Below are 14,686 nucleotides of genomic sequence, written 5' to 3'. Positions count from 1 at the left end.
ATTGCATGAAATAATCGTCAGATTTAAAAGAACTTTTTATAAACTTTATCCCTTCAAAGGGAAAAGAATAGAATAAAATCTGCAGATTTGAACCATAATTTTATAAACTTTATCTTGGTGAGAGAAAAGTATTAAGAAAATCCTAGCTCCATCAAGTTAGCCCCCGAAATTGCTAGTGTTGTGCTAATTTGTGTTGTTCTAGAAATCAGTTTCCTTGAATTGAAGCTCAGGAGCCAATTTGACTGTCGGCCCCCCAGTTTGTTAAGGTACAAATTACTCTACTACTTTAACGAGTTGTGCTTGATACATATTAGATTTAATTGTGCCAGTCAAATATTCGTAAATACTCGTACGGTACACGGAATTCCTGCATTCAAATCTCGGGACCTAACTTAACTCATAATTCATACGTTTTTAACAGATATGGAATAAGCAATAATGGCAATCAATTGTGCTCGATGCATATTCTCGTAAAACTGATTTACATGAACAGCACAAATTAAAATTGAACCAGCACAATTTAGCACTATTTAAACATTTTTATTAAAAATTTTTGTAATAGGAGGCCAACTGGATGGAGCTGAAAATTCAAGGTTTGAACGAAAATATTTTGCTCCTGTTCTAAGATAAAGGTCAGCAGATTTCAATAAAATGTTATCAACTTTAGCCCAGTGCATATTTCAAAGGTAACAGTATATTTCCCCCCTAAAGTTTGTAGATACTGTCTAGAACTAGCTACCCTCTTAACGTTGCAACAGAGGTTGTTCTTCAATAAAGCTAAACAGAACAATTGGAAAACCCTTGAAAGTTCTCTATTGTTATGAAAAAATATCGAATGCTCTTGGCATCATTTCTGAAATACTAAAAAACATATAAAAAGTATTCGAGATCCTTTTAGGGCTTAACCTAACCTCTTTCTAGAGCTTTGCATATTATTCAAGTTCATTCCCAGATAGGAACACGGACTTAATGACGTATCAAAGGCGTTTGAAGAGGCCTACTAGGTGCTAAAAACTAAATTAAACTAAAATCGCCGACCCTTAGCAAAGCATTAGTGTACCCTACTGCAAAGCACGTTTGAAGCGGCTGTAAGAGACTTATCATTATGAAATCTTCTTAGAGTTTTTGGGTTCAGAGCTTTTTGAATGTGGCTTCCTGACTTAAACGAACCAAGAAAACCTTGAAAAGCACTTTATTGCTCTGAAAATTCTTTGAATGCTGTGGGGCTATGGAAAGCACCTGAGACATCTTCTAATATGTACTTCTAAGGCAGCCAAGCTTAAAGTAATCAACCTTAACAAGGAAACCTTCGCTTCGGTACAACTCGAATTTAAATAAATTATTTCGTTAACGACTCGAATATCCTTGTTAATTACAATTTAATCTAAAATCAAGTAGACCGCCGGACGTGCAATTAGACGATCCCTTGGCACATCAGGGTAATATTACACTAGGATATAATAATTCAGAGCGGAGAACAAAAGCTTCACCATTTATCGCTTTTGATAATCATCGGCTATAGTAAACCGACAGATCTACGTGCTTATAAAGAATATGAAGCCATCATCCTTCGAAACCCTTTCCCGAACTCTATACTTAAAAATGCAGATAAAATCACAGCTGATCCTAATAATCTATAATCTTTAATGCATACTTCCCTTATTAACAATGCCATAACTCAAACGTAACGATAATAATCGCGACGACATGGCGTTTTAAGAGCTCTTTTGATTCAAAAATTCTTATGTAGATTTAGAAAAAAGGCTTAAAAGATTAAGAAAGTGCCCTGTCATAAAGCTTAAGCACGAAAGCCATTTGCAAACAGGTTTTTGGGGGCGACAGTACCAAATGATAAAGTGAAAGTCATTCGTAAGATTTTCAAATTTAAATTTGATACTGAATTAATGAACGTATTTAATTGCTTTTCGCAAGTTTTGTCAGTACATAATTGCGATACAATTTCCCATTCCAAAAGTAGATAGCCTTATGGCAATTTCGGCAGCAAATAGTTTAAGCTATAATCCGAAAATATAAACATTTACTGCATGTAATTTATTTGTTGCTTTTGTGAACATGCTGGACACGTCTGACATAGACAAATATGTTAGAATGAACGTCTTGGTTCCGAGTAAAGCACTTTATATTCACACAGTTCGTCATGTAAGAAGTAGAGGAATGTTTCTAACACCTACATTTTAGGTATTCTGACAAGACAACCGTGACATGATTGACAGTATACTCGTATTTAGTATTAATAACAAAGGTAAATACTGGTCACATAACCATTTAGAAACAGGGGACGTATCTTGTACAGCTAGCTACTCTGTAAATGCAATTATAATTTATGGCTCGAAGTGTGCAAATTACTTACGATTTCCGTTCGTGGAATTAAAGCTGTGCAAAAATTGCACGTGTATGTGCCTTACCGTGCATAGTAATTAACGAGCCATCAGTCACTTCTACAAATTAAGCGATGGTACTATAAATTCCTTTTCTCCAGAAGACGCAATGCGGGTTATTAATGTGATGTCAACTGACGCAATAACTTGTCAAATTTGTAAATGTTGTTATTTGTTCTTTGTACCACTCATGAATGTAAGATGACTGATATTAAAAAGGTAATTAACTGCAAATTACCACTAATGAACTTACGTAATTGTGCGGACAACAAATCGGGAAATAATGTACCTTTGTCTGAGTAAAGCCATAAAATATTAATTTGTAGCATTGTGTTTCCAAGAGCGTCTTCTTCTCAGTCCATTTCGATGCAAAAGTGCTCATCTTAATGTTGATGATTATTGTATTCCGCTTAGAATGTCAAACAGTAGGTGTTTATTTGCTAAATTGAAAATTCACAAGAAGTGCAAGCAATATGCCTATCAAGGTTGTAGCAATTGTTTTATGAACAGATGATTAGTGTCTATTCATAGCCTTACTCCACCTTTCTACAAGACACAAGCGAAATTAACGAGGAAAGATTCATATGAAGAATCAAAATTTACCCCACATCGAATTGAAATACCGGGATCCCGCAGCATTTTTGCGGGATTAATCCCGCACATAAATGGAGCGGGATCCCGCGGGATTTGCGGAACTGAGGAATTTGTCGACCAAGGGGACGACTCTGTTCACTTTGTTAATGAAACTGATAACGGAGAAGTTATTTTTTAAATAATTGTTAAACTTTTTTCGTTAAAAATGTACTATGATTTTTGAAGCACTTCAGAAGTTCACCTTTTTGTGCTTTACAGGTGAGGTTTTTTGAGTTCTAAGTTAGGCTGAAGGTATTTTTTGTTCAATATTGTGATAATTAGCGATTAATATAGAAGTTAACCGCACAGAATTGCTTATTTGCCAATTTATGCAGTCTTGCGGAATCCCGCAAATACCGGGATCCCGCGGGAATAAGATCTAACAATCCCGCGAATACCGGGATTGAGATTTTGCTGCGGGATTGCATTCCCTAACCCCCAACAAGACTTGTTTTGAGTCTACATTGAAAGTAACCAAAGACTGTTACGCATGTGTATCAGATTTGGTTTCTCATTGAGTAACGTGTAAAAGAGAATAATTCTTGACAGTAGGTACATTTTTTTTGCAATGGCCGAAATTGTACACATACAAGTGACGTCCACAATTTAAACAATTTACCTACACATAAATTGTATTTGTTGCCCAAATCTATTCTTTCAGGAACAGGCAACCTTAAGCTCAGGAACAGGCAACCTTAAGCATTTTGAAGTAAGCTTTTTTGAGTATAAGGATTGAATTTACTAACTGTTTGTGGTTTGGACGATTGTGCCTTTACTGTTTGGGCTAAATTTGCCTTTGTATTTTTATCTTCATTTTTCTTAAGCATTTTTGCCGATTTTTGCCTTTTGCTTAAAAAATGAGCTTTCAAACTACCACGTTCAACGCGAAGCTTTCGTAATTCTTGTGATGATTCCATAATCAATATGCAAATAAACAATGAAATAGAATAAAAATGATGGAAGCGTGAATATCTCGACGATCGTTCGGTATTCAGTTGTATCGGATTTTTTGTTGTAAAATTGCGTTTGCAGATGCGTACTTTAATTATAATCCGAACAAGTTTCGGCAGCAAAGTTGTCATAATCAGAAAAGGTGAATTTTCTGTTTCAAAAATCCACCGAAAGCGGATATCTTCAGTAGAATTCAAATTGGCCTTCTTGAAGGTAACTGCACAACTTGGAAGTACGAAAGGGAGATACTGTCATTGTCAGTGGAAAGTGAAAACTAATTTCGTCCGAGAGATTAGCTGATAATGCCTCAAAAACTAAGACAAATTGTGGAAAATCTAATGGTCATGAAGTTTCATCTCTGGGCCAATTCCACCTTAACTAACATGTACGTTCTAGATTCCGAATAATTTATTGTCAACCTTTCCGGCTCCTTTCGAATATTTACCCTCTCGTCCCCAAAGAAAATACCCCTGATGGAGACAAAGGAATGTCGAATTTCTCTTACACTCACGTTAATATTCATATTCTTAGTTAAGGGAACTGAAAACATCTAGTCCAATGACAAGATTTTGTCTTGCAGTCGAGATTTGTTGAACGTAAATGTCTTTGGTACGAATGCCTTGGAAGTTGGGGAGCTTTTGAGGGGAAATTCTTCTAGAAGTCTCCTCTTCCCTTTGGAAGCGAATAATCAGGTGGGGGGTTTTTGTGCAACTATTTCGAGTGTGAACTGCTCAAGGAAGGAGTACTCATAATCAAGAACGAATGTACCTCAGGAGAGTTGCCGTAGTTAAATTTGCGAGGGGAGAAGAATTGTTGTTGTTAATTGTTTCAGCTCATCATTTCATCGTGTAAGTAGAAGATATCATTTACACTTAAAATTCAAGATTGGATTATTTGTTCAATTTTTTTTAATTTTATAACAGTAAAAGAGAATACAGAAAGTACGTTTTTGATGTTTTATAATTACATTTAGTTACTTTTTCGTATATCTTATGCAGATTAATAGAAACATAAATCACACAACACAAGTATTTTTCCATGATACACCTTAAATAAGGAATTAGTACATAATTCCTCGCGTGTAAGTAATTGATTTATATACCTACCTACGATTTTGAAAAGAACATCTAGTGAGAGTTAAGCTGTCAGGATTCCAACCTGAGAAGACGTAAATGTGAGAAGCACAATAGAATCGAACTACATAAAGGCGAAAGGTGCATTCAAAGGCCTTTTATAAAAAGGAACAAAACGGTTCCTCCATAATGGGCAGAACACGGACAGATGGTGAAATTGAACAAAAACTTGTAAGACGTAATACTTATCCATCATTAGAAGGATTTTAACTGCACCATTAAAAAGGCTACGCCAAGCGTAAATTTTAAGCTACAAACTAACATAATCTACAAATTATACCACTAAACCAGTTCGAGCATTTTAAATAATTCGAAGAGGTGTTTGTCGGTTAAGCGCGTACCTACATAAACTCGTGCTCGTGCAACTCGATGCTGGTTTTTTTCAAAGTTTAATGCACCCATGCTGTAATATCCATCAGGCTTAATTAAGACATTAACTGATATAGGTAACATATGCAAATGGTACGAAGTATGACGAAAAAAGAAATTTGCATTCTTGATTAGCGTGAAGTTTAATTGCCGTCTGATAAAAAAATATATTGGCAACCATTAAAAGTTTAGATCAAGCATGAAGACTACGTCGGACACAACTGGTCTCGGTATAAATCTCTCATCGCTGACAGACGTTTAACTTCTGATTTTATTTTGCACACGTCCTCTTCATTTTTATTCAGTTTGGAGAAATCGCATTTGTACCACCAGTGACCAGGAAGTAGGTAGATGTATTATTAGCAGCAAGCTAGTTTGTGTCTTCTGCGGCAGGTGTTACTCGTTACGTTGCCAAAAAAATCACTAAAAGGACCTACAACTCTAATCGCATGGCCTACACAGCATTAACATTCAGATGCGGCTTTCGCTTTGTGCCGATAATGAAAAACAATGACGAATGATCTGATATTGATTGAACAATTAACAAAATTAATGGTAACAAAATGTTATTAATATATGGCGGTGCCCAGGACGAAAGTACGTCGGTTGTATCATTCATTATAAAGACCATTAAGTAATTTTGTATGCTTCTGTAACTAACCGACACAAACTTTTTCTATTTGGTTTTTTGTTCTTTAGTAACCAAAATAATTAGAAGTTTGAGATAACGCAATCGTTGTTCATTCTTGAAGGATAGCTTTAGTTTTACAAGAAACCCCAATGCTAATACCAATTTCTAAATTCTATCCCAATAAGTATTGGCGGTGCTTATCCCTATACGGATTCCTCAGTGAATACCTTGTCAGTTCTTAATAATAAACTTCATCTTAATTTTAAATACATTTGTATCCCTAATTGAAAGATGTTTGTCATTCATATAAATTGGATGCTTTGAAAGGTAAGTATTATGAACTCCAAAAAATTAATAATTTTGTTTCATTTAATCTTTAAACGATTCTGTATTGTGCCTTCATCAGCGCCACAACACAATGTAACGTTCCCGTGAAGATTTTTCCGGCGTTCTTTCTGAACCAAATTTTTCGAAAACTTCAAAAGTATACATCTGGTACATTAAGGTAGGTACATTGTATTCTGGTACATTAATCGTTTTGAGGAATTATTGAAAATCTTTCTTTTTTGCAGCATTCGAAAGCTCTCGTGATTTGGGAGATGCCGGAAAATTAATATTTTATGATTTCAATGTTCTCAATGTTAATAGGTAGTACAGGAATTTTACCTCAAAAAACAGCTGGCACCTTAAAAACAATTATTTCATAAAATCTGATGGTTGATATTGGTTCCTCAAACAGTGTTTTTAACAGAGAACAAAGTCTCCAGAAAATCCCTGCTACCTGCAATATGAATTTTAGTACTTATAGTCCAGTAACTATATACATCAGACCATGCGTCAAATCCGGTAGTTCTGATTTTTTGTGGGATTGCTTATGTTGTTAACCCAATGTATAATTCAAGTTTTCGACCTCGAGCGGCGAACGCAACATAGTCAAATATACTAAAAACCGAGGAATTTTCGTTTTCTTTTCAGATTTTGACGATTTTAACCCTGAACGACCAGTTTGTCGAAAATAACTAATGAATACGCTTTGAAAGTAGACTAAATTGTTTACAATTTGAGGCTACAACCGTTTCTATAGACGTAATAGTTTAGCTTTAGGAGATAATGCTTTTCAAAGTTTATCGATTTTTTCAAAGTCGAAAATTGTTAGCACTACTTTGTTGTTCTGTAATTCTATAAAAGAAAACGATATTCGTAAATGATATTCTTAACTAAACTTCAAAACAGTCATTTTATAAAAAGAAATTTTGTTTGACTTCCAACTAAGTATATTTTCCCTTCTTGGACGAGCACGGTTGAGCATCGTCCATTTCCTCACTTGAAAGGTTTGTGGCTGGATTGTCAATATCTTATGTAACATCTCTCCACAATACATCCTCCACCATTTCTAGATCAGAAAAAAATCAGGGAAAATAAAAAACGGCATCAAATTATTGTAAAGTAAAAATATCCAGCACTGAACTGAACAGAACTAAATCAAACGATTACACTCTTGAATCTTTGACATTAACAGCTAATGATTGTTCGACAGTTTAGTTGGCAACAGAAACTACCACCTTACAAAATTCATTATTCGTTTTATTTTTCAGCGTAATACCGCCCATTCTTGGCAGCTGTGTAAAACAGAATAGAAACGTCACCCATAAAGTATTGTGAAAGATTTTTGAATTCGAAAAATTGACAATCTTTGAAAAGCATTACCTCGGAATCTATTACACCTATACAAACGGCAAATTTATAGCAAATTTGGTAAGCTTTGAAAACTTATTGAACCGTTATTATTGAAATTGGTTTCTAGTCTATAACTTTTGATTGAGAAGGCTGATCGAAAAAGTATGAATTGTTTTGGATTCTACGCACCAAAATTAATAAGAAAAAGTGTTTTCCCGAGAAATTTTGGTGCAGTCGATTTTTGGTAAAAAGGGAAGGTTATAACCTGCCTTTTTTGAGCCCCGAAAAAAAAATTGTCTCAGATCGACCCGGAAAAAAATTTTCTTATAGAATGTGGCCGGTAGAATCCATAATTTCAAACAGTTCCAAGATTGGGGTACTAGTTCAAAAGTTACAGCCCTTTTAATTTTCTTTCGAAATTGGTTTCTAGTCCATAACTTTTGATTGAAAAGTCCGATCGAATAAGTACGAATTGTTTTGGATTCTACGCTCCAAAATTAATAAGAAAAAGTGTTTTCCCGAGAAATTTTGGTGCAGTCGATTTTTGGTAAAAAAGGAAGGTTATACACTGCCTTTTTTTGAGCCCCGAAAAAAAAATTGTCTCAGATCGACCCGGAAAAAAATTTTCTTATAGAATGTGGCCTGTAGAATCCATAATTTCAAACAGTTCCAAGATTGGGCTACTAGTTCAAAAGTTACAGCCCTTTGAATTTTCTTTCGAAATTGGTTTCTAGTCCATAACTTTTGATTGAGAAGTCTGATCGAAAAAGTACGAATTGTTTTGGATTCTACGCACCAAAATTAATAAGAAAAAGTGTTTTCCCGAGAAATTTTGGTGCAGTCGATTTTTGGTAAAAAAGGAAGGTTATACACTGCCTTTTTTTGAGCCCCGAAAAAAAACACGCTAATAATTATTAGGCCCCTACATTGAACTTATATTCCACCATAACTTTGACCTCGATCACGCGATCACGTTTAAAAATTGTTTTCTATCGGATTGAGATTGAATGTAGCAATTTTTAACGACGATTAAGGGATGGTATGTAGATTAAGAATCAAACAAATACGTTAATAATGATAATAAAGAAGCACTATCGGTTCGAAAGATTATTTTAGTTCCTATTCCTTCTTAGCCACACTTTGCAATCAGAATCGTCTTCTAAACCTTATCCACATAAGCATGCTTCATATTTCAGACCAGCAGCACAATTTCTTCGAGAAAGGTTGCGGACAGACAAAAAGGTAGATGGTTACCATGAAAATCGGTTACTTGTTACCGTGTTTCATTTTCAGATCCAAAACAAAATCGCGATAGATTTTCATAGTAACTACCTAATACTTTTTTTAAATCAAAATCTGTCTGTCTATTTGTCTGTCCATAACCTTTCTCGAAGAAAATGTGTTGCTGGTCTCTGATTTTTTAAATATTTACCATAGCCACTCTATTTACACATTTTCTTTGTCCAAATTTCAATTATTTTCCACGACTATCATTTTGGTGTGCATTCAGTTTAAATTCCAAGGTATGCCTACTTTCACGGACAAAAGCTCCATACCGTGTCCTAATTATTATATGAATATCCTCGGAAACCAGCGAAACCGCAAATGTTCTGAATGCGGCAATTCCCGCAAGAGGTTTATAAATCGTTACACAACTCACACAATTGAGAGTGCGGATTCCTGAAAGGTGACGAATTACACATTCTTCTAATGTGGTTTCCACATAGTTTACTATTTATAATCTAAGAGGAGTTGATGACACTTAAAATGACGATGCTTTTAAAAATGAAACAAAAATACTGTTATTTATAAATACAACGGTTTTGGTAAATGCCAGCCTAAGTAATTATAACACGGACAAGACGCATAAGTTCACACATTATCTCAGTAGCATACGCCGAGTAAAATTACAAGGATATTCACAATTAGATGCGATTCCATCTTTCCCCGAAATGGCCATACTTATTAATTCATCTAGCTGGCAGACCGTGATAAGGGTGATGTCAAATTTGAAATGAAATGACTGTCATAAAACAATTCCTGCATGTCACAGGAACAGAATTTTACCTGCTCAGAACGATCGTTCAAAATGGTTTTATTGTTATACTTACTTTTTACGATTCTCCTTTCGAAGAATCTGAAAAAAGCGTTGGCTAACAAAACCTGTAATTAGACATTTGTGAATGTGGTTTAAAAAAGGCCTGAAGTCATATAATTGAAATCATATAATTGAAAATTTTCAATTATAAGATTCTTACAATTCTTCTTATTTCCTCATTTCTCACTACTACTTTTGCTATCTGTTTGGTTTCTACCGATTTTTAGTGAAAATATCCTGTTGTTTTGCGTGAATTGATAATGAAAGTGGTTAACATTTGTGACTCCTCTCCAAACTCTCTCCTTCCGCACAAGTGAAAAGTAAGTGGCAATGTACTGCACTCTATGAACGGAAAACATTTTATGAATAAATGTATAATTTACATGCTTATCCACTACCTTTTAAGAATCTTTTGAAATGAATGGTTTTCATAATTTTGAGTTAGTACAATGAATTGTATTATACGTCGTAATTTGTAACTCAAATACATGGCTGGAATGGGTTATAGAGTCCCTGTTTTAAAAAAAATATTTGTTAGTCTAGTCGTATTGGTAGAAACACATTAGGCAGGTATTTAAATTAAATATCTGATTGAGGGAGTGCTGAGGATTCTCCTTGTAATGATGATGGATCTCTTTCATTTTCGAGAAAATCGAACCTGAGACTTTTGTTACAAAAATGTAAAATTTCAGTCTTCTTTACTAAAGGAGTGAGCTACACTAAACAAAGGAGGCAATTTGGACATATGGAGTGCAACTCTGGGGATGTGCCAATAAACCCACTAGGATTAAGACAATACAACAGTCCAAAACCCTCCGCGCTATGGTGGACGCACCATGGTATGTCTCAAACGAAACCCTACACCAGGATCTGGGCATTCCATTCGTCACTAACAAAATTCAAAGGCACGCCCAAAATTACCACGACAGACTCCAGGGTCACAACAATGATCTTGTACATCAACTGTCCACTGCCCACCCACCTTCTAGAAGATTAAATAGAATCTGGCCTCATGACCTGCAAGCACCCTAATCTGAAAGGACGACTATAGGAGTACTGCTAATGAGTGACTCCTCCCTACAACGCTCATATAAGTCGACACATTTACTTAATACTCCCTGTAGAGTAGATTGTAAATTTACTGTTAATAAAAAAAAAAGGAGAAAGATTTGAAATTAATTAGACATTGTATGATTCCTGTGCAGAAAAATTAATAAACTAAGACTAGTTATTAGTACGAAATACGGTTCATTGCAGTGGCGCACCCATAGGGGGGGTTTTCGGGGTTAACCCCCCCCCCCCCCGAAATTAAGCACTCATAGATTTTTTTAAAATAATCTTTTCCTACAATCGTTTATGAATTAATCATTCCCTATTTCCCAAAGATCCGACCATTCTCTCCGAGGAAACCTTAACTGAATTCCAGTCTTTAGTATCATTTTATGAAGATGATTTGACAGGAACTATAGATGAGCTAGTTGCCGAACTTAGACTTTGGTATAGAGCAATCGCCAGATTGCCAAATGAAGATCGACCCAGAGATGCCTTAAGTGCTTTACAACACGTTACAGACACCTTTACAAATATTAGAGTATTACTTGCTATATTAGCTACATTACCTGTCTCTACTGCGGAAGGCGAACGTAGTTTTTCAACTTTGAGAAGACTCAAAAATTATTTAAGAAATAGTTCTTCCGAAAACCGACTAAATGGCTTAACTCTTCTAAACATTTATAGAAACATGACCCCTTCTGTGGAAAATATTTTAGAGAAATTCGCACAGAAACCTAGAAAATTAAAACTTAGTTTAACCAAAGAGTAAGTATTCTTTGGTTTAACTTAATATTTTTAGTCATAAATAATTTCTTTTACGTTTTGTTTTTTTCGGACAAAGTGTAAGTGTAACTATGTAATCTTTTGTTTATTAAAAATATAATTTATGTTAACATTTTGGTTTTACTAATTTCAATAACCCCCACCGAATTTTTTTTCTAGGTGCACACTGGTTCATTGACGTAAAAGATGTCCCCCTTCCAACCAAAATCGCCGTGTTGTTGCATTTTTTCCAAAAACTATTTCCTTGCGAGTTATCCCGTCTGTTTTCGTTGGGCCACCCTCTATATCTTTCTCTAATTGTTTATACTACTGCGATTGCATCCCTTGTTCCCAAAGCTACTTAATTTCACTAAGTTCAGTCTATATGTATCTATAACATAAAGGGTAGACGTGTAAGAATTGCAAAGACGATCGATGGAAGTAGTGCAAAAACAACTAAAAACTTTAAATTGGCAATTTTATTAATCAATTACCACTAATGGAAAATGTAGGTGGAAGATATAGCACCAGTGATATCCTGGTTCCAAAATTCAATTACAGGTGAAAGTTTAAAGACAATTTTGAAACAATACCGTTACAAATTATTGTACTTGTACACATGTAACATGATCTTTACATTGAGAACTATCCATAAAACTGAGACCTTTTGTTTAGAAACCGGATATGAAAATTTCGGAATATTTTAGCAACAAAGAGTTGGAGGGACCAATTAATAATTGAATTAGGTTTCATTCAAAAACAGCAACATCCTCCAAATTGTAAACTCGTTTCTAATTATTTTCCTTATATTCAGTTCGACATATACATAATTGTTAAATTCCCCATAAAGAATATCCAATTAAAAATCAAACGTGCCTATTCCCCTAAATCGTCTTGCTCGCGGATATCTCATCTCACGTCTGCATTCTACGCAATAAAATACATGCTAAGTGTCCGACGCACAATATCGTAGAAAATTTCCTGTGTAAAAAAATCAGCTTTACAGCTTATTTACGATGAAAGATTGTTAAGTTACTTACGTCCTTACGTAAATATAATATAAAGGCGTTTTACCGTATACTACGGATTTGACGTTTTTCTTTTGAAGTTATATCTCAATAAGAAAGCGGCCCCTTTGATGTACCGCTCCGATTCTAATGTGATGTAATCAACAATTTCCAAAAGCGGGTTTTGTAATTACCGCCTTGTAATTTTCGAGGAAGGTACATTTATTATTTCTTTTGTATAACGTCTAATATCATGCGCTACACCTTCCAATACATTATCTGATTAACTAATTAAAGAAAAAATTGAGTGGGACGTCTTTGATTGTTCACATATTTTATTTAAATTACCAATAGAAAGCTTGTGCTTTGTCAACTTTTTATTGCCCTCCTCCGTAAGGTTGTAGGTATTTGTTAAGGCGGCGAAGGTGTCGTATAATTTATTTAGTGGAGCTTAAATTTTTATGCAAATCCGCGAGGAAAGGAGGAAACGCAGAAAGTGTTATATTTATTTATTATCCGATTTTGTCGATGATAATTTAATAGCCGCGGTGTGTACCGTTAAGGTCTTGCTCTCGATGAACTTACCTCTTTCAGTCAATTTCCTAATTCGATTTGATTGGGTTATTAAAACAAAGTGTTGCGTTTCAGAAAGTAGTGCAGAAAATTGTAATGGGTTCACGAACGAGAATACATAAATGGCGTGGGACAAACAAATTCGTGATTGATATTAGTCAAATTATTATTTAGTGCGCACTCCATTTAAGCTTAACTAACTAGAGGGACTTGTAATTAAGATGTTCGTCCCGAAATAAACAAAAAGTTTAATTAAATTTCATGACTGTAATCGGTTTCGCCAAACCCCTAAGGCGTAAGTTACAGGACCGTTCTAAATAATGTGGGCGATAAAAAAGTTGGGTAATTAATGCTTGGAGGATTCGAGTGCCAATTCACCCTTCATTTATCTTTCACAATAAATGTTTCTCTTCTCCTTTATAGCTAATATATTTATAGTGGATTGGTTGGTACTTGGTTTCCAGATTTTCCGATTTTTACGATAATACCGTCTTGTGTAATTGCGTTTAAAATTTTAGAGAATATTTCGTTGAAAAACAAATTTTCAAGAAATTTGCTAGCAAGCCTGGAAACATTATCCGACAGATCACTCATATAATCCATTTGTTTTAATTAGGGTGGGACAGTTGTTCCCTCAAACTCAGTTAATTTACACTGGACGCAAGTGACCGCAGCAAGCGCTCCACAATTAAATTAAATTTTAAATCGCCCCACTAACTTCCTTTTGTGTTCATCCTTGTTGCCAAACATTCTGTTCTTTTTCTCTTTTTCTTTTTTCCGCGAATCTTCCCGTCCTGCGTCTCGAGTCTATCCTTCACTTCTGCAGTTTTGTTTCCTCCTCTAATATCTAATTTGGTGTCCTTCTGTTTAGTCCCAGTACCCATTTGTAATACCTTCCTTGTATTCTTTCTAGTTCATCCCACTCCTTCCAACCCCATATCTCCGTACAAACACCCCTCTCACCATTGCATCAAAAAATGTTTTCTTATTCCGAATTCGTGTTTGAATTTCCTCTCTCCGATTCCTCACACCTGTCTTATCTCTACTTCTCCCTTTTTCTTAAATCCCTTATTCGTGCATTTTCCCATTACTTCATTGCATCTGGTATACCTTTTAAATTTCTCTTACTTCTTCTACTCTTTCCCCCATCTACTTCCATTCCACCTCTCAAATTTCACATCATCTTTGATGTTTCGACATTTACATAATGCCATTCCCTTTCTTTTCTAGTATCTCTCCATCCCTCCCATCATTTCCTTCATCTGTTTAACCTCTTTTGGCATTATTACTGTGTTGTCCTCGTATTCCAGGGCCCATATCTTTCTTCCCCCCCCCCCCCCTACGATTCCGCCACTTTGACCTCGTCTCTTGAGAGGATCTTAAGAAGAATGTCATGGGAA

The sequence above is a fragment of the Photinus pyralis genome, unplaced genomic scaffold, assembly GCF_008802855.1.
Source record: "Photinus pyralis isolate 1611_PpyrPB1 unplaced genomic scaffold, Ppyr1.3 Ppyr1.4_LG2, whole genome shotgun sequence".
NCBI classification, from domain to species: Eukaryota; Metazoa; Arthropoda; class Insecta; order Coleoptera; family Lampyridae; genus Photinus; species Photinus pyralis.
Note: the sequence above shows the minus strand (reverse complement) of the source record.